Source organism: Copadichromis virginalis, linkage group LG2, assembly GCF_057382275.1.
Source record: "Copadichromis virginalis isolate Kocher_CV1m ecotype Utaka linkage group LG2, C_Virginalis_male_GT1.1, whole genome shotgun sequence".
NCBI lineage: Eukaryota > Metazoa > Chordata > Actinopteri > Cichliformes > Cichlidae > Copadichromis > Copadichromis virginalis.
The window spans coordinates 14,902,267-14,925,078 of NC_140619.1; the positions used below are offsets into that span (position 1 = coordinate 14,902,267).

Here is a 22,812-nt window from a genome sequence, read left to right on the forward strand (position 1 = left end):
GCGCCGCTTCCCATGGCTCTGATTAAATGGCATCTCCACCACAGGCTCAGCTCTGTTTGGGTTCCACTGGGAAAGCTTTCTGCTGGCTGCTTACACTGAAACACTCGGCTGTTTAGGGACAGAGCCGAGTCAGCGGAATGAGGCGGCGCTGAAGGCGTGTCAGCTGACTTCCTGCGTTAGTTTGAATGACGTGCGGCAGCTGCGTGTTTTATACTCTACCCTGATTTGTTCTTTATCAACTTTATCAACCCCTAACCCACCTCCAACTGGAGGCAGGGCCCAAACCTTCATCCTAACCCTAACCCATTGGGAGACTCTCCAAATACTACAATAATAGGACGACACCCCTTGGCGGTGCTATGCCAAAATAAAGGTTGTTACACACTGCAGCTACAAGCAGCACCGTCATGGAAAAAGAAAACCTCTCGTTCAGGTCTCAGAGTATGTCTCACACCTGCTGTATCTGTATGAAGGAGACGACACAGGGGCTGCTGACTGACAGGTGGACTCACACAGGTGAAGCTGATGACGGCGGGACCAATAGTCACAAAGGAAGCAAGACTGCATCCCACAGCAAGTTTATTAGAGGGGATGGATTTTGAAGTTTTCCAGCTTTTCCTGCCGATAGTAGAAAGTACATATGAGGCAGCAGCTCTTGTTTCTAATACTCTGATATCTCGGAGATTAAATGAACAGTTAAACTTCTTTCGCCGGTCCGTCCCACTCGATATTAAACCATGCTGTACATCAGGTGTGTCTGTATTACTGCTCTGAGTTGTTTCAATCGGCCATATTTGTGTTGTTTCTGCTCCGCACACACTCGGGTCAGAGTGGATCTGCTTCTGAGCTTCAGACTGAGTGTGTGTGATCCCGCAGGCGTGTTGAAGCTGCTGCTAACATTCTCCTCAGGCCTGCCTTTGTCTGCTCTCTGCTTAAGAATAAAGTTTTATGATTGTGCGCTGGAACAATACAGCGGGCTCTTTACAGCCGGGCTGGAGACTTCACGTGACGTTCAAGGGCACCTCGACAATACGTTATGAGGCAGTAAGGAAGTGCTGCTGACCTTGGTATTCGAACCAACGATCTTACAGTCAGAGAGCGTTCCCATGAAGACGAGCCTGCTGCTGTTTGCTGATAAAGAACGATATCTCAGAGTGCTGCGGCGTGTCAGCAGATCTCTGCGGCTCCATGATGAGGACTTTTGTTATCAGGTCACCGGGACGCACAGAGGCAGCATAAACACCACACCGGGAGAAGCCTTAACCCCAGCAGGGGTCCTGAAATCACACAAAGTCAGTTTCTGTCAGATCTGTAAACACAACAGCAGAGAAAAGCACAGCCAGTGTGCTGTGACACACTCATCTTTACAGGTGTGTGAGGAAAGCCTGTGCCTGGCTGCAGCATGTGACTGAGCCCACCTACACAGATGTCAGCCTGATGTCTGCAGCTGGACAGATGTGGTAGTATAAGTACTCAGATAGGGGGAGGGGAGGTTTGTGATGGCTCAGTGCATTAATCCAGCATGCTGCAGACTGTCTGCGTCATCACACACATGCACACACACTTTAACCTTCACTCACAAGCCTCCGAGTACGGAATGCACACAAATCAGTCATCGCGATAAAACCTCCTGCTCACCCGTTCTGAGGGTCGAGGGTGTGGCCTCTGTGATTCACGCTCAGGTCCTGCACATGCTCAGTCACACTGGGAGTTAAAAGGCCTGGTCATGCCTCTTATCAACACCTGCAGCCTATGTCAGCTTTTTATGTTCAGCTCCATCGCTGTAACCTGGGGCCTGTTCTTCGTACGTCGCTTACTACATCCAAGATCAAATGACACATCCAAGACCAAACCATCGCGCTAACCGTGAGCTCGCTAATCCGGTTCCCCGAACACACCTGCTGTTGACGATTAGTACAGCTGGACGCAGTAATGTGACATCACTGGGTGTCGTAAAAGGGGCTACGCATCGATAGTAGAAACATTGATCGGCAACCCGCTGATTGGTCGGCGAAAATGTCGAAGGAGCGCGCTCGGTATTTTCCGGCAGCAGAGCAAGAACTCATGAGTGAGGGATTTCAGGAGTTTCAGAGTTTAATGAAAACGCAAGAGAACACTGCAAAGGCTGCAAAAGCAAGGAGAGAGGGGCTGGCAGAAAGTTGCTGACAAATCAAACTCGTAGGTAATTTAATAATAATAATAATGGATTGGGTTTATATAGCGCTTTCCAAGGCACCCAAAGCGCTGTACGATACCACTATTCATTCACTCCCACATTCACACACTGGTGGAGGCAGCTACGGTTGTAGCCAGGCTGCCATATCGCGCCATCGGCCCCTCTGGCCAACACCAGTAGGCGGTAGGGTAGATCTATCATATGACACTATATTGTCCAATATCATATGGCATTATATTATATTATAATATGTTATATTATATCCCCTTTCACATTAGAGCCACAACAGGACCCACAAGAACATGGGAACAAGTAAAAGTGGAATACAGGAGTATTCTACAGAATGGTAATATTTATCTCTTAGATTGCTTTTCGTCTCTTGGCAAGGTAATACTGGCCTGTAATACTCTGTTAGTTTGTTCATAACAGCAACCAAGAAAAGGGCAGAGGAAAAAAAGACAGGTGGTGGTCCTGCACCCCCTCGTCAACAAGTTGGTTAAGTAAATAATACCCTCACGGGAATATCGATATCTCTCAATGAGCACACTGTCGCGCTGAGCTAAAGGATCCTGTCTATCCCGCAATATACGCTGAATTCTGAGGACTCTCCTTATCAATCTTGCACCTTCCGCAATGGGTTGGTCGCGTATACGGACAGGACATGGCTGCGACAGGCTTCCCAAATCCACCTTCGCTTTTATAGCCGTGGTCTCTCATCTTGATTACACGAAGTAATTTACAATTACTACTCTGAAATATGAATTACATCTGTAATAATCACATACATGTAATAGAATGTTAATAGTACATTTCCCTTTTTTAGGAAATGACCTGTATGTATCTGTGTGACATCAATAAAAGGATCAAGTGCTGCATTATCTTTAGTTACATTGATGTTATTTATTTATGGTGAAACAGTGGTGGAATATCGCTGTTGCTTTCGTATAAATGAAGCGGACATACCTGCGTGGCCGCGATCTAATCCTGTTTACATAAAGTAAACCTGCTCCCGAGCAGGTTTACGCTTATGGCTCTGTTGCTATGACAGCAAGTCCCGGATGAGCTTCGGGGAACCGAACGATCCAGGATCACGCAAAATCGTCAACAATCTAATCCAGCTAACTTACTTAGCGAGGTACGAAGAACAGGCCCCAGGACCCAAACAGGAAGCAACAAAAACACAGTGAAATCAGTGAGGGCGGGACAATCACAAAAGTGGGGAAGAAAAGCAGGAAGAAAAATGCAGGACAAGAACAACCTTCAAAGTAAAACAGGAAGTAACCGAAAGAGAAAAAAATGGACTCATGAAGACCTGTACCTTCTTGTGTATTTGACTGTGCTGGATGTAATGTGTATACAGTGGTCCCTCGTTTATCATGGAAGTTACGTTCTAAAAATAACCCACGATAGGTGAAATCCGCAAAGTAGCCAACTTTATTTTTTACAATTCTTATAGATGTTTTAAGGCTGTAAAACCCTTACTACACACTTTATACACGTTTCTTAGACAGGCAAGAAGATTTTCACACTTTTGTCTCTTGTTTAAACACCCTCAAACCTTCGTAGAAAAATAAGTCCAGTATTATATTATAATCTGAAAAATACGGTAATCTCTATCTTCCTTTAGCATGTCCAGAAGTCCAACTTTTTGTGCGATGGTTAGCATCTTCCTCTGCCTTTTGGGTGCTACCACAGGTGCCTCTGACGGTGTGAAACGTTTTGTCGACATTGTTGTGTTTGTTGAGGAGAAAACTTACAACATACAAACATACAGTACAGCACTTCAGAGTCACACTGCTAGTGATCGAAGATGTATGTAAATTTGATAAGCTGAACGCATTCTGTACTGTACAGGAGATATGGCATGGAGGAGATTGTTTGACGGTGGTCTACAGCCACAGAACACAATGCGCTGTAATAAAAAAAAAAGCATGCAAAATTGCACAAAAAAATCAGCGAAACAGCAAGGCCGTGAAAGGTGAACCGTGTTATAGCGAGGGACCACTGTAGTCACATTCCGTTACTGCCTTACGTTTATGTGGTCAATGTGATACAGAGGCCCTTCAGTAATCTGCATGAATGGAAATGGAAAAAAAACCTGATTATTTTTTTCTTCCTACAGTCAGTTTAGTTCAGTCAGTGTGCGCGAGGGAATGATGGAGCAGTGTGCGGCTGGAGAAGCGCAGATATGAAGATGACTTTTTTTCCATTTTAAAGGACAAAAACTCCAGAAACGTCTGCACAGATGGCATGCTAACCAATCTGCACAGACTACATGCTAACACATTTGCACAGAGGGCATGCTAACCAATCTGCACAGACTACATGCTAACACATCTGCACAGAGGGCATGCTAACCAATTTGCACAGACCACATGCTAACACATCTGCACAGACGGCATGCTAACACATCTGCACAGACGGCATGCTAACACATCAGGTAACAGCAGCAGCGCTGAGCAGGCAGGGTTGAAGCTCCATGTCTCTGCAGTAGCATCAGGGAGTTGATTGCTTCTCTCTGTCAGGTATAAACTGAGCAGTTCCATCCCTTTCTTCATGATGGGAGCCGTGCACGCTTACACTTGCATTTCTGTGGATTTAAATGCATCAAACATCAGTATGATTGTTGAGCAGTTTTAATTTAATTGTGCATGTTTGAAGCAACTGATATGAGGAATAATTGAAGCCTATGTTCTTGGTGTGCTGCAGATGTGGAGCTGCTGCCTCGTCCCTCTCATGTAGCTGCTGCTGCTGAGAGTCAGGAGATTATGCCCCCCCTCCTTCAGGCCCATTACCATTTTCCTTTCTTCTTTTGTTTCTGTGTGCCTTCATCTTTATATCAGCAGGGTTTTTACAGATTTAGTGATCAATGTGAGCTGTTCTTGTTCTTCTCCTTTGAGAAAAACAGACAAAGGAAGTAAAAATAAATGCAAAGCACAAAAGACTACCAAAATAAAATAAGAAGTAACAGAAAAGGGGAACAGTAATGCAGACGTTACACAGAGAGCAGAGGAAACCGAACTCCAAGAGGCAGAACTGAGACTGAGAATAAAATCATGCAGAGAAATAAACTAAAATAACAGAGCTCAGAACATGCTGGGCAGCAAAGGTGAAAACCAAAAACAAAGTGAACACTCCGATGACCTTGACGGGGCCCCGGCACCAGACGGAGGCTGTGTGCAGCTCCAGCATTGTCCTGTAGGTGGCAGAGTGAGCTGAGGATCTATTTTAAGCTCAGCTGAGCTGAAGGAAAAGATATTTATAGCTCCTGATCTGTTTACTGTTAGCTGCTGAGGCTTTCACACACACAGAGCTAAATATAGCCAGCATCCACCCTCTGCAGCGTACCCTCCTTCCATGCGTCTCCACACACACACACACACACACACACACACACACACACACACACACACACCTGGGCTTACGTGATGCTCTTACAGACAGAAACATGATTCTGATAGAGTTTCTTAATAAAGGCAGAGATCATAAAGAAATGCATCTGTATATATATTTGTCAGACATGTAGCGAAGCAGCTCTCTTCATCTTCATCATTTCAGCTCTTCGGAGGAGCTCTCTGGTCGAAGCAGCCATCATCAGCTCGGGTAAAACTCCTTTGATGATATTGGTGAAGCAGGCTGAACGCTGCAGCAGCTCGCCGCCTCGTTTCTGCTGAACGCCTGACTCACAGAGTTCATCGGTATACAGAGTGTGTTACAGTGAGCCGCACTGATGTCTCACATCAAAAGCAGCGTGGAAAGGCTCACCCTGTCGGCGAAACATGTGACCCCCTGCTGTTTTTATTCAGTTCATCTGAACTCTTTGGTGTCAGATAAGAAAGAAAAGCACTGCACTCCTTTTATATCACCACTCTTTACTTTAGCTGCTGAACCTGGAAACGATGCTCTGCATCAGCTCATACTCAGCGTGAAAGCAGGAAGTCCCCGACGGAGAGCGTCCACACGATGATTGTTTCACTCTCACTGGCTGATTTCACTTCAACTGTCAGAAAATACACAACAACACAATAAACTCAACACTGAGACAGAAAGAGGCACACACACACACACACACACACACACACACACACACACACACACACACACAGGTGTGAGATGAATACTTTACTTGTAAACAGGCAGGGTGCACAGGCAAGTACACACATTCTTAACTAGCAGTACACAGACTTGTGTTAGTTGAAGTACTGATTCAAGTAACAGTCAAAGTACAGGTAGTGCAAAGCTAACTGAAACTCCTGCTAAAGTAATATTACAACACGGGAGTTTTTTCTTTTGCTTTGCCTCCACCGTAAACGGAAATCAGCCATTACAGCACGGTGTAAGAAGGTGGAGGAGCTCTCAGTGGCTGTAGTGGCACAGTGTGAAGCTGCGACCAGCTGACCTGTTCAACAACACAGAGTTACAGTCAGCACGGTCCTTATGTTTAAATCCAACTTTCTTCTTCCTCCCTGTGCTCTTTCTTCCCCCTCTCTCCATCTCTGAGTGAGCTTCTCTCATGCTGTGATCCAGCAGCTGGACCTTCAGGTCACACACACTGAGACAAACACACACACCAACAGTTTGTGATAGAAACTACTCCCTTTATGTTTGCTCCTTTTCTGTAGCGATAGTTAGATCCTGAATTATCGCAAACACAACTTTATTAACATCAGGACCATGAATGCCATCAACCCCTGAGTAAAGCGCTTTAAATGATGTATATGTAACCCATGTGAAATACAGGGCTGCAAAATCCCTTTTTGTAATCTAAGGCTATAGCCTGTTATTGTCACAAGGGGGCGCTGTGATGCAGTCTTGTGTTCTGACGACCTTGCGTCTAGTGCGCAGGAAGTATTACCTCTCTCTTCCTGTGAGATCTTCCCTCTGATGGCGGTCAAGTACGTGTCGGAGCGCATGGAAAAAGTATCTTGGTATGCAATACTGCAACCCGGTTAATGAGACCAGATTGTTTTACGTATAAATGCTAATAAGGTACTCTTTTATTAGGCCCCGAACTCTGACCACAAAGGGAATAACGTCTGTCACGTTATTTGTGTCTGAAAATCCCGGTGAGTCACGTGCTTTCGTTAGCTACCTGTTAAGTTAGATAATGTATTTCACTAGCCGATTCAGCTCAGAAACCTTTGAACAAAAACCAATCGGGAGCTATGAGAATCTGGCGTGTTGTTTCACTTCTCCTGTTGTTCTTTACAGTGTGTTATAAGTGTTGAATGCTTTGAGCTAAACGATGCCGATGCTAGATGCGATGCTAGCTGCTAATAGCTGTTAGCCACCCCACCCCGCTGAAGCCATATTCCGATCGGGGAGGTATTCAAGTAGAAGCAATAGCTCTGTTTATATTAGAATGGTTATGTCTTAATAGATATGAGCATATTTCAAGTTTAATAGTATTTGCACTGAATTAAGTTACATTTGCTTGTAAGCCTTAAGGATGAATGTCGCTTTCATTGCTATGACTGTTTACATTACAGTTTAAGCTGCTGATGTTCTTTGTTGTGATGTAATTTTGATAAAATTGTTGATACTGGTACAAACAAGTTACTGTAACTCTTGTAACTTGGTAAAGCTAAAGGGAATGCCATTTGTGATTAATACATTTGGAAAAGAAGTTAATGAGCTCATGTTAAGAACACAAAATGGGAAAAGAAATTGATTGTTCTGCACTGTTTGTGTAGATTGGTTTTTTTGAACTACTAGAAGGATTCTGGGGAACCACTGACGGCGAGAACAGCCCAAATGAGATCCTGGATGATCGTGAAATGGTGTGGCCAGCCATGCGATCGGATTGTGGGATTTGCCTGAGAAACTGATTCAAGCAACCCTGGATTACAGATAAGCCCTATGCACTACTTTTCCTACCCGGATAATAGGGTTTGCACACTGACAATTCCCCTACAGTACACCTGTTTGGGTTTTCAACGACTTTAAAGGACAATTCAGACTGGACAATTCAAACTTCACAACAGGAACACTTTAATCTGTTTCATTCATTCCCAAGAGCTCTGATACTGTTCAGCATAAATCTTCCATTTGAATGTCTTTATTTTGTTTTGTTTTACATGTATTCACCTTTAAAATGCACTATTAGTGTGCAATTTGGGTTATTGTGTTGTATATGTATATAAATGGTACTGAGGCAATAAAGGTCCCAGTTATTCACTTCCAAGCCAACTCCTTTTGTGAGTCCCCAAAACAAAACCTCCTCCTGAACCTAGTAAGATGTCTAGGGTCTCTATTTGAAGTGAGAGTGTACTGGTCCTGAGTAGAGGCGCTACACAAAACGTGGCGAGCCAGCCAGGAGGTTTAATTCCTTTTATTTTGGAAGTTGAGCAACTGGTGCTTTCATGCCTTTTGGGTCAAATCATTACAATTGTCCATGACATTCTGGGTTGGAGCAATAAGACAACATGGATGTAATCCAAAGTGAAGGTGTCAAAGTACCTAACTCTGTCCTAGTAGGAGGGTTAACAGGCGATGAGGTTGACAATGAGGTTATTGATTACTTAGGGCAGTTTGGTTCTATTGGAAGAGTAATCAAAGTAACTAGCACAGAGGCACAGTTTAAAAACACAGCCATTGTGGAGTTCCAATCAGGTGAACCAGTCCAGTTCCTTAAGGATAGCTTGCCTTGCAAAAGACAAAGCCGTAACCCAAGTGTTGTCCATCATATCCAGCTTCTGTCTGCGCTGTATGCTGCAGACAGGGGTTCATGTTTAACCCATTCTTACCTAACTGAACTGAAAGGGCTTGCTAAACTGAGTGGTGCAGATTTTGAGAAGGTTTTACTAGATGAGCTGGCCAGAATGAAGAAGTCCACTGAGAGTGATCCCGTAGTTGGGCCAAATGTAACAGTGCCTAATCAGAATCTGCAGCTCACTAGTGACACAGACCAAGATGAACCAGCCATCATAGAGCATCAAAGTCCTCTTAAACTGGGCAGTGATTTAACCCACTTGCCTGAGCATGACTCTCACTCATCCTCTCCAAGTGTAGAAGTGACTCCCTCGCACAGAAAAACCACTATCTACTTACCACCTGAACAGCTCACTACACCTGAAGTACAGAGAGTAGTAGTTGAGCATGTCATTAAGAACAATGAAATGCCTTCTCAAGGTCATGCAAAGCTCAGGCCCTTCTCGGGGAAAACCCCTTGCTCTACTTTCGAAGCTGATTATGATACGTGGCGCAACAATGTTGAATTCCACCTCATAGATTGTACCATATCTGACAAACATATGGTAAGGAAAATAGTTGAGAGCCTTCTTCCACCAGCTGCTAACATTGTAAAGCACCTTGGTCCTAACGCTTCTCCCCATGACTATCTCAGCCTTCTTGACTCAGCATATGGTACTGTTGATGATGGGGATGAGCTTTTTGCCAAATTCCTGAGCACAAACCAGAACTCAGGTGAAAAGCCTTCTGCCTATTTACAGCGGTTGCGGATAACCCTGAGTAAAGTCATTAAAAGAGGTGGCATCACTACAAATGATTCAGATCGCCAACTGCTTAAACAGTTTTGTAGAGGTTGCTGGAACAACAGCTTGATCACAACCTTGCAGCTTGAGCAGAAGAAGGACAAGCCACCTTCATTTCCAGAGTTGCTCCTCATGCTACGTACTGAGGAGGACCGGCAAGTGGCAAAGTCCAGCCGAATGAAACAGCACTTAGGCATTTCTAAACCTAAGGCACATTTGAACTCCCTTGAAGTAGGAGAGTATGTCACTGATGATACAGACGTATCAGCTGTTAATGATAGGCTAGTGCCTTTTGATGCACATAAGTTAGAAAGGAAACTTGCAAAGCTACAAGCCCAAGTGGCTTCACTGAAAGCATCAGCTATTGACAGTTCAAGCCAGAACTCTGACAAGCCAAATAAGAAAACCAAACCTAAGTTCAAGATTCTTCCTAAAGAGAAATCTGACCCAAGTGAGACTAAGCCCACTAAGAAGCCACGCCCATGGTACTGCTTCAGGTGCGGCGAGGATGGTCATATTGCTCCCTCTTGCAGCAATGAACCAAACCCTGAACTAGTTGAAATGAAACGTAAGGAGTTCAACCAAAAACTACAAGTCTGGGAGGAACAGAATATGTCAGCTTTAAACTAAAATCAGTTTCTGGGGAGGGACTACCAGGAACTGAAAGTAATCATGAACGTCCCAAACCGGAACCTCAGAGCAAAGTATCTTCTCTCTCTCGTGCAGCACGACCCCAGATTAGGTTACCCAAGGGACTTGTAGGACAGAAATGTACAGCAAATGTTACCGTGTCGGGAGTCAATTGCAGTTGTCTCCTTGACACTGGGTCTCAAGTGACCACAGTGTCCGCTTCATTTTACAACACCAATCTTTCAGAACATCCCATTCAGCCTATCAGTGGCCTGGATGTTGAGGCTGCTAGTGGCCAAAATGTTCCTTACTTGGGATACATACCCATCAGCCTTAAGTTTCCAAAAAGCTTTATTGAAACTGAGCCTGAGGTTTCTAGCCTTGTGTTACGGCTGTGGCCATAAGAACACTGTGTGGGCTGTTTGTTCTGTGTCTCTTTACTGTGTTTAAGACTCTTTACAGGTCCCTCCCCTAATGAAGAGTAGTGAGCAGCTGATTGGACCATGGAACAGGTGACCACATTCAAAAAGCCGCTCTGACAGCTCCAGGGAGAGAGAGAGAGAGAGAGTGTGGAACGAGCGAGTAGCCTGACAGCCGTCGCAGTCCTGACCCTGGTTTTCCCAGCCTGTGTTTATCTTGTGTATTTGTGGGAGTGTGAATTGTAAAAGCCGCTCCTAGTGCATTAGCTGAGAGCTTAGGCACTCGTGGGCTGAAGCGGAAGGGGTGAGCTGCCTTTTCTTTTGGAATCGTTTTCTCCTGTTTTCTTGGTCAGGGAGCGAGGGATAGCTCTGTCATTTGTTTGTTCTTTTTTCTTTCTTAGGGTTTAGTTAGTCTTTTCTGGTGGGACTTAGTTGGTTTTGTTTATTATTTTGGCCTGGGCTCACCCTGGAGCTATGCTTCTTGTCCTTAAATAAAATCACTTTTTTTACTCACAACTGGTTTGGATGTTTGGCTTGGGAACCAGGGCGGGGATTTGTCTCTCTCTCCTCCAACCTTATGTGCGTCCCTACCCGCCTAGACTAGGGGCGTAACATAAATGGGGGCTCGTCCCTTTTCGTTCGTGTGATTGGTTCGTTTCCTTTTTGCGTTTGTGGTGGGGGGGAAACGTCGTGCGCGAGTTTTGCGGCTCTGGAGTGCGCGGATGCGGTTGGGTGTCTGCGGTGTGTGGACCTCTGCGTGTCAGAGTGCGTTCCGGGCTGTTAAGACTCTCCTGTGCAGTGCGCCAGTGCTGGCCGCCCCTGATTTTGCACGCCCTTTTAAGTTGGAAGTGGACGCCAGTGCAAACGGGGCAGGTGCCGTATTGCTGCAGGAAGACCATCATGGTGTGGATCACCCAATCGGCTATTTCTCAAAGAAATTCAATGTCCATCAGCGAGGGTACAGCACGATTGAGAAAGAGGCCCTCTCTCTGCTGTTTGCATTGCAGCATTTCGAGGTGTATGTCGGTGGCAGTCCCTCGCCTGTGATTGTTTATACCGACCACAATCCCTTGGTATTCCTAATGCGGATGCGGAACTCGAACCAAAGGCTGATGAGGTGGTCCCTCCTGGTGCAGGACTTCAATTTGGAAATCCGTCATAAAAAGGGCACAGAGAATGTGTTAGCGGATGCCCTATCCCGTGTTTTCCCTTAAACATGACTGTCCAAAACATCTACAAAGGAGATGTCTTTGATTTTGGGAAGGGGGGTGTTACGGCTGTGGCCATAAGAACACTGTGTGGGCTGTTTGTTCTGTGTCTCTTTACTGTGTTTAAGACTCTTTACAGGTCCCTCCCCTAATGAAGAGTAGTGAGCAGCTGATTGGACCATGGAACAGGTGACCACATTCAAAAAGCCGCTCTGACAGCTCCAGGGAGAGAGAGAGAGAGAGAGTGTGGAACGAGCGAGTAGCCTGACAGCCGTCGCAGTCCTGACCCTGGTTTTCCCAGCCTGTGTTTATCTTGTGTATTTGTGGGAGTGTGAATTGTAAAAGCCGCTCCTAGTGCATTAGCTGAGAGCTTAGGCACTCGTGGGCTGAAGCGGAAGGGGTGAGCTGCCTTTTCTTTTGGAATCGTCTTCTCCTGTTTTCTTGGTCAGGGAGCGAGGGATAGCTCTGTCATTTGTTTGTTCTTTTTTCTTTCTTAGGGTTTAGTTAGTCTTTTCTGGTGGGACTTAGTTGGTTTTGTTTATTATTTTGGCCTGGGCTCACCCTGGAGCTATGCTTCTTGTCCTTAAATAAAATCACTTTTTTTACTCACAACTGGTTTGGATGTTTGGCTTGGGAACCAGGGCGGGGATTTGTCTCTCTCTCCTCCAACCTTATGTGCGTCCCTACCCGCCTAGACTAGGGGCGTAACACCTTGCTTTAGTAGTACCTGACTTACGCTCTAACTGTGACTTGCCTGTGCTGATTGGGACAAATGCACTTGATGTTCTGTACGACGAATATTGTCAAGGTAAAGATCCCAATGATTTGTCGTCGGTCTATGGCTACAGGCAGATCCTCCGTACACTCAAGGTCAGGAGAGAGATAAACCTAGCCGGAAACGATGGCTTTGTAACTCTTAAGGGCAAGGTGCAACACGTAGTACCAGCTCAAGGGAGGGTCCTCCTTGAAGGCTGTGTCAGATCCAGCAGTGCTGGTGAATGTGCCATTGTTGAACAGCCAACGACATCCACCTTACCAGGGGGAATTTTTGTGGAGTGCTGTCTTGTCACTTTGCCCAAGAAGCATCCTCATAGGTTACCTATATGGGTGAGAAATGAAACTGAGCATGACGTAACACTGCCTTCTAGATGTGTCATTGCAGAGCTCCATAGTCCTGCAAAGATATATGACGAATCACCCATTTCAACCAAAAATGATGACACTGTGAAATGTTGTAATGTTACTGCACAGCCAGTTGATGAACCTGCTCACCCAGATTTGACATTTGACTTTGGCAATTCTCCCCTCCCGCAGGAGTGGAAAGAGAGGGTTACCCAGCGTCTAAGTGCCTATGCTGATGTTTTTGCCCAGCATGATTTGGATCTTGGACATGTATCTAAAGTCAAACATCACATAAACTTAAAGGACGAAGCACCCTTTAAGCAAAAGTCCAGGCCAATCCACCCAAATGATTATGAAGCTGTGAGGAAGCACTTGCAAGCGCTCCTTGATGCAGGAGTAATCCGTGAATCAGAGTCCCCTTATGCTTCACCGATTGTGGTGGTTAAAAAGAAGAATGGAGAGGTCCGTCTTTGTATTGATTATCGTAAGCTCAATGCGTTAACAATACGAGATGCGTACGCACTTCCAAACCTTGAAGAGGCTTTCTCAGCCCTTGCTGGATCCAAATGGTTTTCAGTAATGGATCTCAAGTCTGGTTATTACCAGATTGAGATGGAGGAATGTGATAAGCCCAAGACAGCTTTTGTGTGCCCCTTGGGATTTTACGAGTTTAACCGTATGCCCCAGGGGATCACCAACGCTCCCAGCACCTTCCAGCGCTTAATGGAACGGTGTATGGGCAGCCTCAATCTGAAAGAAGTTCTGGTGTTCATAGATGACATCATCGTGTTCTCCAGCACTTTGGAGGAACATGAAACCAGGCTTCTACGTGTCCTTCAGCAACTGAGAGAATATGGGTTGAAACTTTCTCCCAAAAAATGCTCCTTCTTCCAAAGTTCTGTGCGATACCTAGGACACATCGTGTCTACCAAAGGTGTAGAGACCGATCCTGAGAAGGTCAGAGCTCTCAAAACCTGGCCAAGACCCCAGACGCTCAGTGACCTCAAGTCTTTCCTAGGCTTTGCAGGGTACTATCGACGGTTTGTGAAGGACTATTCAAAAATTGTCAAACCCCTGAATGATCTTACCAAAGGCTACCCACCATACAGGAAGGGCAGAAAGGTGACACCCGGTCCTAGCGGATACTTGAACCCTAAAGAGCCTCTTTCCAGCCGTTGGACACCTGCTTGTCAGGAAGCTTTTGAGGTAATCATAGAGAAACTGACATCAGCTCCAGTGCTTGGATATGCTAACCCAAAATTACCATACGTCCTCCATACTGATGCGAGCACCTCTGGGTTAGGGGCAGCCTTGTATCAAGAACAGGATGGTGAAGTGAGGGTTATTGCCTACGCAAGTAGAGGACTTTCACCCAGTGAAAAGCGGTATCCAGCTCATAAACTGGAATTTCTTGCATTAAAGTGGTCCATTGTAGAGAAGTTCCAAGATTATCTCTACGGGAACACATTCACGGTTTTAACGGACAACAACCCATTGACCTATGTTTTGAAGTCAGCCAAGCTCGATGCTGCCAGCTACCGCTGGTTGGCCGCTCTCTCCACCTTCGACTTTAATATTAAGTATCGTGCTGGTAAGAGCAATCAAGATGCAGATGGCCTCTCTAGGTGGCCACATGATACTGTGGATGATGACTATGCTTCTCTTGAAGAAAAAGAGCGAATGAAACAATTCGCTTCCCATCATCTCTCTTCATCTCCCAACAGACAAGATGTGACAGCTGACACATTCAGTGTCTTGTGCCACCGTCATCTCTTAGGTGAATCTGACAATAGCCTACCTTCTATCACTTTGGTAGAGTCCCTTGCTCTACATACCGATGCGGTGCCAGACGTCTACGCAGATGATGGAACATTAGGTTGTTCTGTCATACCTACCTATAGTGAGGTAGAACTCCAACAGCATCAGAGGTCTGACCCAATTATTGGGTATGTGGTCAACATGTTAGAAAATGGAGGTGAAGCAAATTCCAATCCTAACTCTGCATCCTTAGAGCTTAAACTAATGCTCAAAGAGTGGAAACGTTTGGAACTGAAAAATGGTCTCCTCTACAGAACCCGCAAATCAGGTGAAAATGTCACCTTTCAGCTTGTCGTCCCTGAGTCTTTAAGGTCCACCATTCTCACTTGCCTTCATGACGACATGGGGCATATGGGTTTGGAAAGAACCCTCGACTTGGTTAGGTCAAGATTTTATTGGCCTAAAATGGCAACTGATGTAGAGAGAAAGATTAAGTCTTGCGGACGTTGTGTTAGAAGAAAGACCCTTCCTGAAAGAGCAGCACCTCTTGTGAGTATCCAAACAACCCGTCCCATGGAACTCGTATGCATGGACTATTTATCCTTGGAGCCTGACAGTCACAACACCAAAGACATTCTGGTCATAACTGATCATTTCACCAAATACGCTGTTGCTATGCCAACAAAAGACCAAAAGGCTACAACAGTTGCGAAGTGTCTTTGGGAGCAGTTTCTGGTGCATTATGGTTTTCCTGAGCGCCTGCTTAGTGATCAGGGCAGGGATTTTGAGTCCCAACTCATTAAAGAGCTCTGTGCCCTAGCTGGTATCACGAAGGTGCGCACCAGTCCTTATCATCCACGGGGAAACCCAGTTGAACGGTTCAACCGAACTCTTCTTCGCATGTTAGGAACTCTACGAGACAAAGAGAAAACTCATTGGCGTGATTATGTGAAACCACTAACTCACGCCTATAATTGCACCAAGAACGAGACCACTGGGTTTAGCCCATACGAGTTAATGTTTGGTCACGATGATGTCATGTTTTGGCCAGCCGAGGCTTCCCGTGGATATTGCATTCTGCCTGCCAGTTAAAGATGGCTCTCCTACATCTCACTCTCAGTATGTGAGAGCTCTGAAGGCTCGCCTTCAAGAGAGCTATCAGATCGTTGCCAAAAACTCTCAGAAGGTTGCTGAACGGAATAAACGCCGTTTTGACAAAACTGTCAGGGAGTCAACTTTGGAGAAAGGTGATCAAGTGCTAGTGCGGAACCTGCGACTTCGGAATAAACACAAACTTGCAGATAAGTGGGAGTCAACCATGTACAGAGTGGTGGAAAAGATGGTAGACCTACCTGTGTATGTTGTACAGCCTATGAATGGAGATGGTCCTATTCGAACTCTTCACAGGGATCTCTTACTCCCTTGTGGTGACTTATCTGAAGCTGAGGAAGTTGACCAGGTCAAGCCAAAGAGTTGCAGGCCAAGAACGAGGCGCAGTCAGCCTCTGTTACTGGAGGAGCAATCAGAATCTGAAGACGACTCACCTGTCTATCCTAGGCAGTCTTCTGTCATTCCTGGAAAGTTGGTTCAGGTGTTTGAAATCCCGAAGAGACGACAGCAAACAGGAAAAACAGTACCGGAGGGTAGTTGTATACCAGCTATGCCAGCAGACTGTGTAAACCCTCAGCCTCAGGATGGGCCTTGCAGAGGCAGCTCCCCTTTGCTGCCTGCAGAGCCTGTAGGGGTACCTCCTGAAGTAGCTGAAGGAGAGGAGCCAGATGTTGTGGCTGAGCAACACCCTACTGAAGACGATGTAACTTTACCAACTATGACTAATCAAAAATCAGCTGTGGCCGAAGACAGCATTGATGTACCGTCCATTGATGTAGAGGCTCCTATAGCTATGGAAACCATTGATCTGAACCCACAAACCCCTGAGGTAGCTCTGGAGCATAAGGAAACTGTTGACAGTGGAGAAAAAAATGACCATGTTCGTAAGTCAGAAAGGACACGTCGACCACCAAGGCGCTTCCATTATCCTGAGTTGGGAAATCCCTTAATTTCCTTTGCGCAGAGCCTCATAGAGAGCTTTAACCAAGCACTTTATACAATAGGTGACTATGAGAGTTCATCTGTAGACCACAGCGTGACACATGAAGGGGCTCATGCTGGGTCAAAGGGGGAGGGTGTAACCCATGTGAAATACAGGGCTGCAAAATCCCTTTTTGTAATCTAAGGCTATAGCCTGTTATTGTCACAAGGGGGCGCTGTGATGCAGTCTTGTGTTCTGACGACCTTGCGTCTAGTGCGCAGGAAGTATTACCTCTCTCTTCCTGTGAGATCTTCCCTCTGATGGCGGTCAAGTACGTGTCGGAGCGCATGGAAAAAGTATCTTGGTATGCAATACTGCAACCCGGTTAATGAGACCAGATTGTTTTACGTATAAATGCTAATAAGGTACTCTTTTATTAGGCCCCGAACTCTGACCACAAAGGGAATAACGTCTGTCACGTTATTTGTGTCTGAAAATCCCGGTGAGTCACGTGCTTTCGTTAGCTACCTGTTAAGTTAGATAATGTATTTCACTAGCCGATTCAGCTCAGAAACCTTTGAACAAAAACCAATCGGGAGCTATGAGAATCTGGCGTGTTGTTTCACTTCTCCTGTTGTTCTTTACAGTGTGTTATAAGTGTTGAATGCTTTGAGCTAAACGATGCCGATGCTAGATGCGATGCTAGCTGCTAATAGCTGTTAGCCACCCCACCCCGCTGAAGCCATATTCCGATCGGGGAGGTATTCAAGTAGAAGCAATAGCTCTGTTTATATTAGAATGGTTATGTCTTAATAGATATGAGCATATTTCAAGTTTAATAGTATTTGCACTGAATTAAGTTACATTTGCTTGTAAGCCTTAAGGATGAATGTCGCTTTCATTGCTATGACTGTTTACATTACAGTTTAAGCTGCTGATGTTCTTTGTTGTGATGTAATTTTGATAAAATTGTTGATACTGGTACAAACAAGTTACTGTAACTCTTGTAACTTGGTAAAGCTAAAGGGAATGCCATTTGTGATTAATACATTTGGAAAAGAAGTTAATGAGCTCATGTTAAGAACACAAAATGGGAAAAGAAATTGATTGTTCTGCACTGTTTGTGTAGATTGGTTTTTTTGAACTACTAGAAGGATTCTGGGGAACCACTGACGGCGAGAACAGCCCAAATGAGATCCTGGATGATCGTGAAATGGTGTGGCCAGCCATGCGATCGGATTGTGGGATTTGCCTGAGAAACTGATTCAAGCAACCCTGGATTACAGATAAGCCCTATGCACTACTTTTCCTACCCGGATAATAGGGTTTGCACACTGACAATTCCCCTACAGTACACCTGTTTGGGTTTTCAACGACTTTAAAGGACAATTCAGACTGGACAATTCAAACTTCACAACAGGAACACTTTAATCTGTTTCATTCATTCCCAAGAGCTCTGATACTGTTCAGCATAAATCTTCCATTTGAATGTCTTTATTTTGTTTTGTTTTACATGTATTCACCTTTAAAATGCACTATTAGTGTGCAATTTGGGTTATTGTGTTGTATATGTATATAAATGGTACTGAGGCAATAAAGGTCCCAGTTATTCCCTTCCAAGCCAACTCCTTTTGTGAGTCCCCAAAACAAAACCTCCTCCTGAACCTAGTAAGATGTCTAGGGTCTCTATTTGAAGTGAGAGTGTACTGGTCCTGAGTAGAGGCGCTACATATAAATTAATAATAATAATAATAATGGATACTTTATTGATCCCCATGGGGAAATTACTTGTTTTTCTCTGCATTTGACCCATTCACTCAGTGAAGCAGTGGGCAGCCCACTAAGCAGGCGCCCGGGTAGCAGTGTGTAGGGACGGTACCTTGCTCAGGGGAACCTCAGGGTAGCCGTTAAGTGGATTTGAACCAACGACCTCCCGATCATGGGGCGACCACTTTACCTACTGAGCTATCCCAGCTTTCATCTCTATGTGGCATACCTGAAGTATAAGTGTTCACCGATGGTCTTTACAGGAAGGCTGAGAGCAGACTCAACCTGCTGAGGAGACAGAGATCTTTGGAGTGCAAGAGGTGCTTCTGAAGGTGGCGTCGGCCATGTTGTCTGTTGGAACACAACAGACAACATGGCCGACAGCCTTTCAGTTGGATAAGCTCATCAGGAAGGCCGCCTCTGTCCCAGTGCAGGGAGTCATGTTTTTTGGAGACTGAAGTGACCGCGAGGGTGTGTTAAGGTATCAGCTGCACCACCTAATCAGTAACATCCAATCAAAATCTTAGAATTGTCCCCTGCACCAAATCTGGAGCTCATCCTTCCTGCACAGTCTGTTAGTATAGTGACCTCACAGCAGCCATGCTACTGGTCACATGATGACATTAAAATGCTCCAAAAGGCTCCAACAGCACAAACAAGGTCCAGAGGTCCAGAGAGACCACAGGTGGCTGTAGCTGACAACTAGCAGCTACAGCCACCTGTGTCATCATCCTTCTGTCAGTCAGAGAGACCACACCCCTAATAATGCAAACTTTTAGCCTTAATATAATTTAAACAGGTGAGTTACAGACACATCCTCCCCTGAACAGCTGTTATATTTCTCTCTGAATTCAGTGTTTCTGTTTCAGGTAAATGTGTTTATTTTAACACTGGAGTGTATGGGGACTGACTCACTGCTGCCTCTGCTGGACGCCAGAGGAGCTGCAGCTTCATGTTTTAGCTTGTTATTCAGTAGAAGGTGAAAACATGTGCACACTGATGATGATGATGCATGAAGAAGAACAGCCGTGTCTCCAGATGTTTAACTGTAAAAGAGGCTGAGTTGGTGTGGGCCTCACAGCTTCGTAAATCATCACAAATATTCAGGTGCTTCTTCTCACGACTAACATCTGATTATGAAATGATGCAATGCCACAAAAAAGGTTTGAGTTTAGTTTTATTGAAGCCACACTCAGTTCTCTGCTGCCGCTGCTGCTCAGATCTCCCACCTGCTGTGTGAAGACTGAGTTCAACATCACAACTCTGGCAGCGCTTCATGCTCGGCTGAGGTCACGCAGCCCTGCAGCATTGAGGAAATCATCAGAATGACTCAGCAGGACCGGCTGAGCAGCAGTTTCATGAAACCACACAGAAACAAAACAGGAAGTACAAACTGTGGCTGCGATTACCAAACACACACACACACACACACACACACACACACACACACACACACACTTAATCTGATCATGCAAACATGCTCTGAGTCTCTGCCACCCTCTGGTGGTGAAAATGTAAACAGCATGCGAGGAAGATGTTGACCTGTTTTCTGATCAGACAGAAAAAGCCAGAAATGTTCACTCTGTGGTTTCCGTGTGTGTATGGGTTCAAATATCTACTTCATCCACAAGAAGAAACACTGCAGCTTCATCTGCATGTCTATTTGGATTAAAACTTCCCAAAATAACTGAGGCTGCATTTAAGGAATGAACCGCTCCTCTCATCCTAAACTGGCCTTCAAGGAGGGGAAATCAGGTAAATGTTATCAGGCTGAGATTTCTGAGTCCATCTGACTAACCCTGAGGACATATGGTATTTTAGGAGAGAAGCATCCTCCTCCTCCTCCTTCTCCTGATGGGAAGTTCTGCTGCTCATTCCTGTGCAATATCCCATCTGCCCTCCCGTCATATTTGTTTTCAAGATTTTCTTATTTAATCACTAGTGTACATATATTTATATTTATAGATACATATATATTTAGTCATCTTTTCTCTTTTACCATGTCTCTCTAATATTTTGCTCCTTACTATTTTTCTTTTTTTTTTATTATTATTATTATTTTTATTATATCTTATTATATTTTCTCCTACTGTATCATGCTGCTGAGTGACTGCTGAACTGAACAGCTGAGCAGCTCAGACTCCCGGCCTCCCTCCCTCTGCTCCATGCTCACAGCAGCTGAGGCTGCTCAACCTCACAGAAGGAGGCCAGGACAGAGTATGTGGTGCTCAAAGGTTAAAACTGCTGTCATCTGCAAAACTACTGGAGCTCAGGTTCATTTTATGTCCTGAGAGCCAATCAGCATGCGCTCAGAGATGCTTTCAAATGATTCTGAGCCAAAAATGTTTAAAGTGCTGGAATCAAGAAATGATGCTGCAGCCGAGCAAACTCCACAGACGTGACCTGCACTGCCTGAGCTGTATCCATAGCAACAAGCATCATCGGGTGAATGTGACTGCAAGAGGACCTTATTCTGTTCTGACTGACCCATTTCACTCTTCCTACATAAAATTCGGGAATCAAAGTGCAACGAAATTTAAATCAGCTCATAGGCAGAGCGGGAAACTGGCGTTCTCCTTCACCCCTCTCCCAGTTTCTCCTCCTCCTCCTCCTGCTGAGTCTTGTTCTTCCTCGGCCCCGGAGACCTTTCACATTTACATCACATTACACAGTCTGAGATGATGAGAGCGCCATGTACCTGTCAGCTCTGCTCCAGGTGAGGGGACACACACACACACACACACACACACACACACACACACACACACACACACACACACACACACACACACACGTTACAGTTAACTTGATAGCACTCAGACCCTGTAATGAGAACATGCAGCATGCCTCTGAGGATCACGGGAAATGAGCACTTCATCATACAGCAGCCATGAAAATCGTCCTTCATCTTAAAACCGCTAATCAAACATTATCTACACGTTCAGAGCTTCATGACGTTACAGGCGCCATCTTTGAAAAGTGTTCTTGGAATATTATGCATTCATGTTTGTGCACAGATCACTGCAGACCAGTAGGAAGGAAACGTCACAAGAAGAAACTTTACACTTCCAGTCGTAAACAGGTTACAGTGGAAGGATTAACACTGAGACTGTAAGCAACCGATCCCGGGAGGCTCTTCCATCAGTCCTCTCATCTGCACCAGCTGCAGTTTCCACCCCCTAAAGGAAGAAGCCAGTGCCCGAGGGCAGCCCCGCTCCCACGGGCATGATTGCCAGGTTGTGGGAGGGCATGTAGCCTCTCTGACCTCCTCTGACCTTGATCAGGCTCCACCTTCGTTTGTTGTGAGGCTCCAGGACATGAACGGGTTCTCTGGCCCAGAAGCAAACTTTGTGTTTGGATCTGGCTGTGAAGTTGTAAGTGCCCACAACCTGAAAACATGAAAAAAAAGGCAGCATTAAAGGTCTCTCCCTCCACACCGTCACTTGTATCCACACATCCTTCCTCCATCACATACATGCACCTCCTGGCTGTAGCTCAGGAGGATCACACATCATCATCGTTACTGAGTTTTCCTGGGCAGCTCTGAACTTCAGCTGATCCAGAGTTAATCTGTGATTCAGCTCCACTCAGTCGCTCCTTTCATAACTGCAGACCACATACAGGAAACAAAGGCAGGAAGTGACAGAGCTCAGCGAGAGCGTCTTCCCTGACGGTGACGTAGATAAAGGTCTGAACAACGCTGCGAGATGCAGATGTTTCCAGCTGCAGGCTGTTACTGCTGCAGAGGCTGATACAGCAGCATTACACACATCAGTCTGTCCTCAGCTCACACACACACACACACATCCCAACTCGTCTAAAAACACCAGCGTGGGGTCGTTATTACCACCTAACCCGGCTCTTTCTAATAAACTGTGCTCAACAGCAACGGCGCTGTGACTGTAACATCAATGACCACGACAGCATCTGCAGACGACACAGCTTCAGCACGAGGACGAGGAGTGCTCGCCTCTACAGCACACACCAGAGATGCTGAGGAGTTGAAGGCAGAGACTGCTTCTGCTGTACAGACTGCAGCTCAGCTCTTATTTTGCACTGAATTAAGCTCAGAGAAGTTCAGCGCATCAACACGAAGACAAGAAGAAGTACTCCAAGCACACATGTCGTCATGTATGAGACGAGGGTAGGATACAACACGTCTTCTTCTACCGTTTAAGAAACAGTCAGCTGATGATGGTATAAAAAC

General features: G+C 45.4%; 1 long non-coding RNA gene across 1 annotated transcript; it reads left to right on the forward strand.

The window, feature by feature from the left end:
• Positions 1–6,906: 6,906 nt before the first annotated feature.
• Positions 6,907–8,360, forward strand: LOC146717103 (uncharacterized). The gene is made up of 2 exons (XR_014922744.1): positions 6,907–7,104; positions 7,181–8,360. It is a non-coding gene; the product is annotated as an uncharacterized LOC146717103 (long non-coding RNA).
• The last annotated feature ends 14,452 nt before the right edge of the window (positions 8,361–22,812 follow it).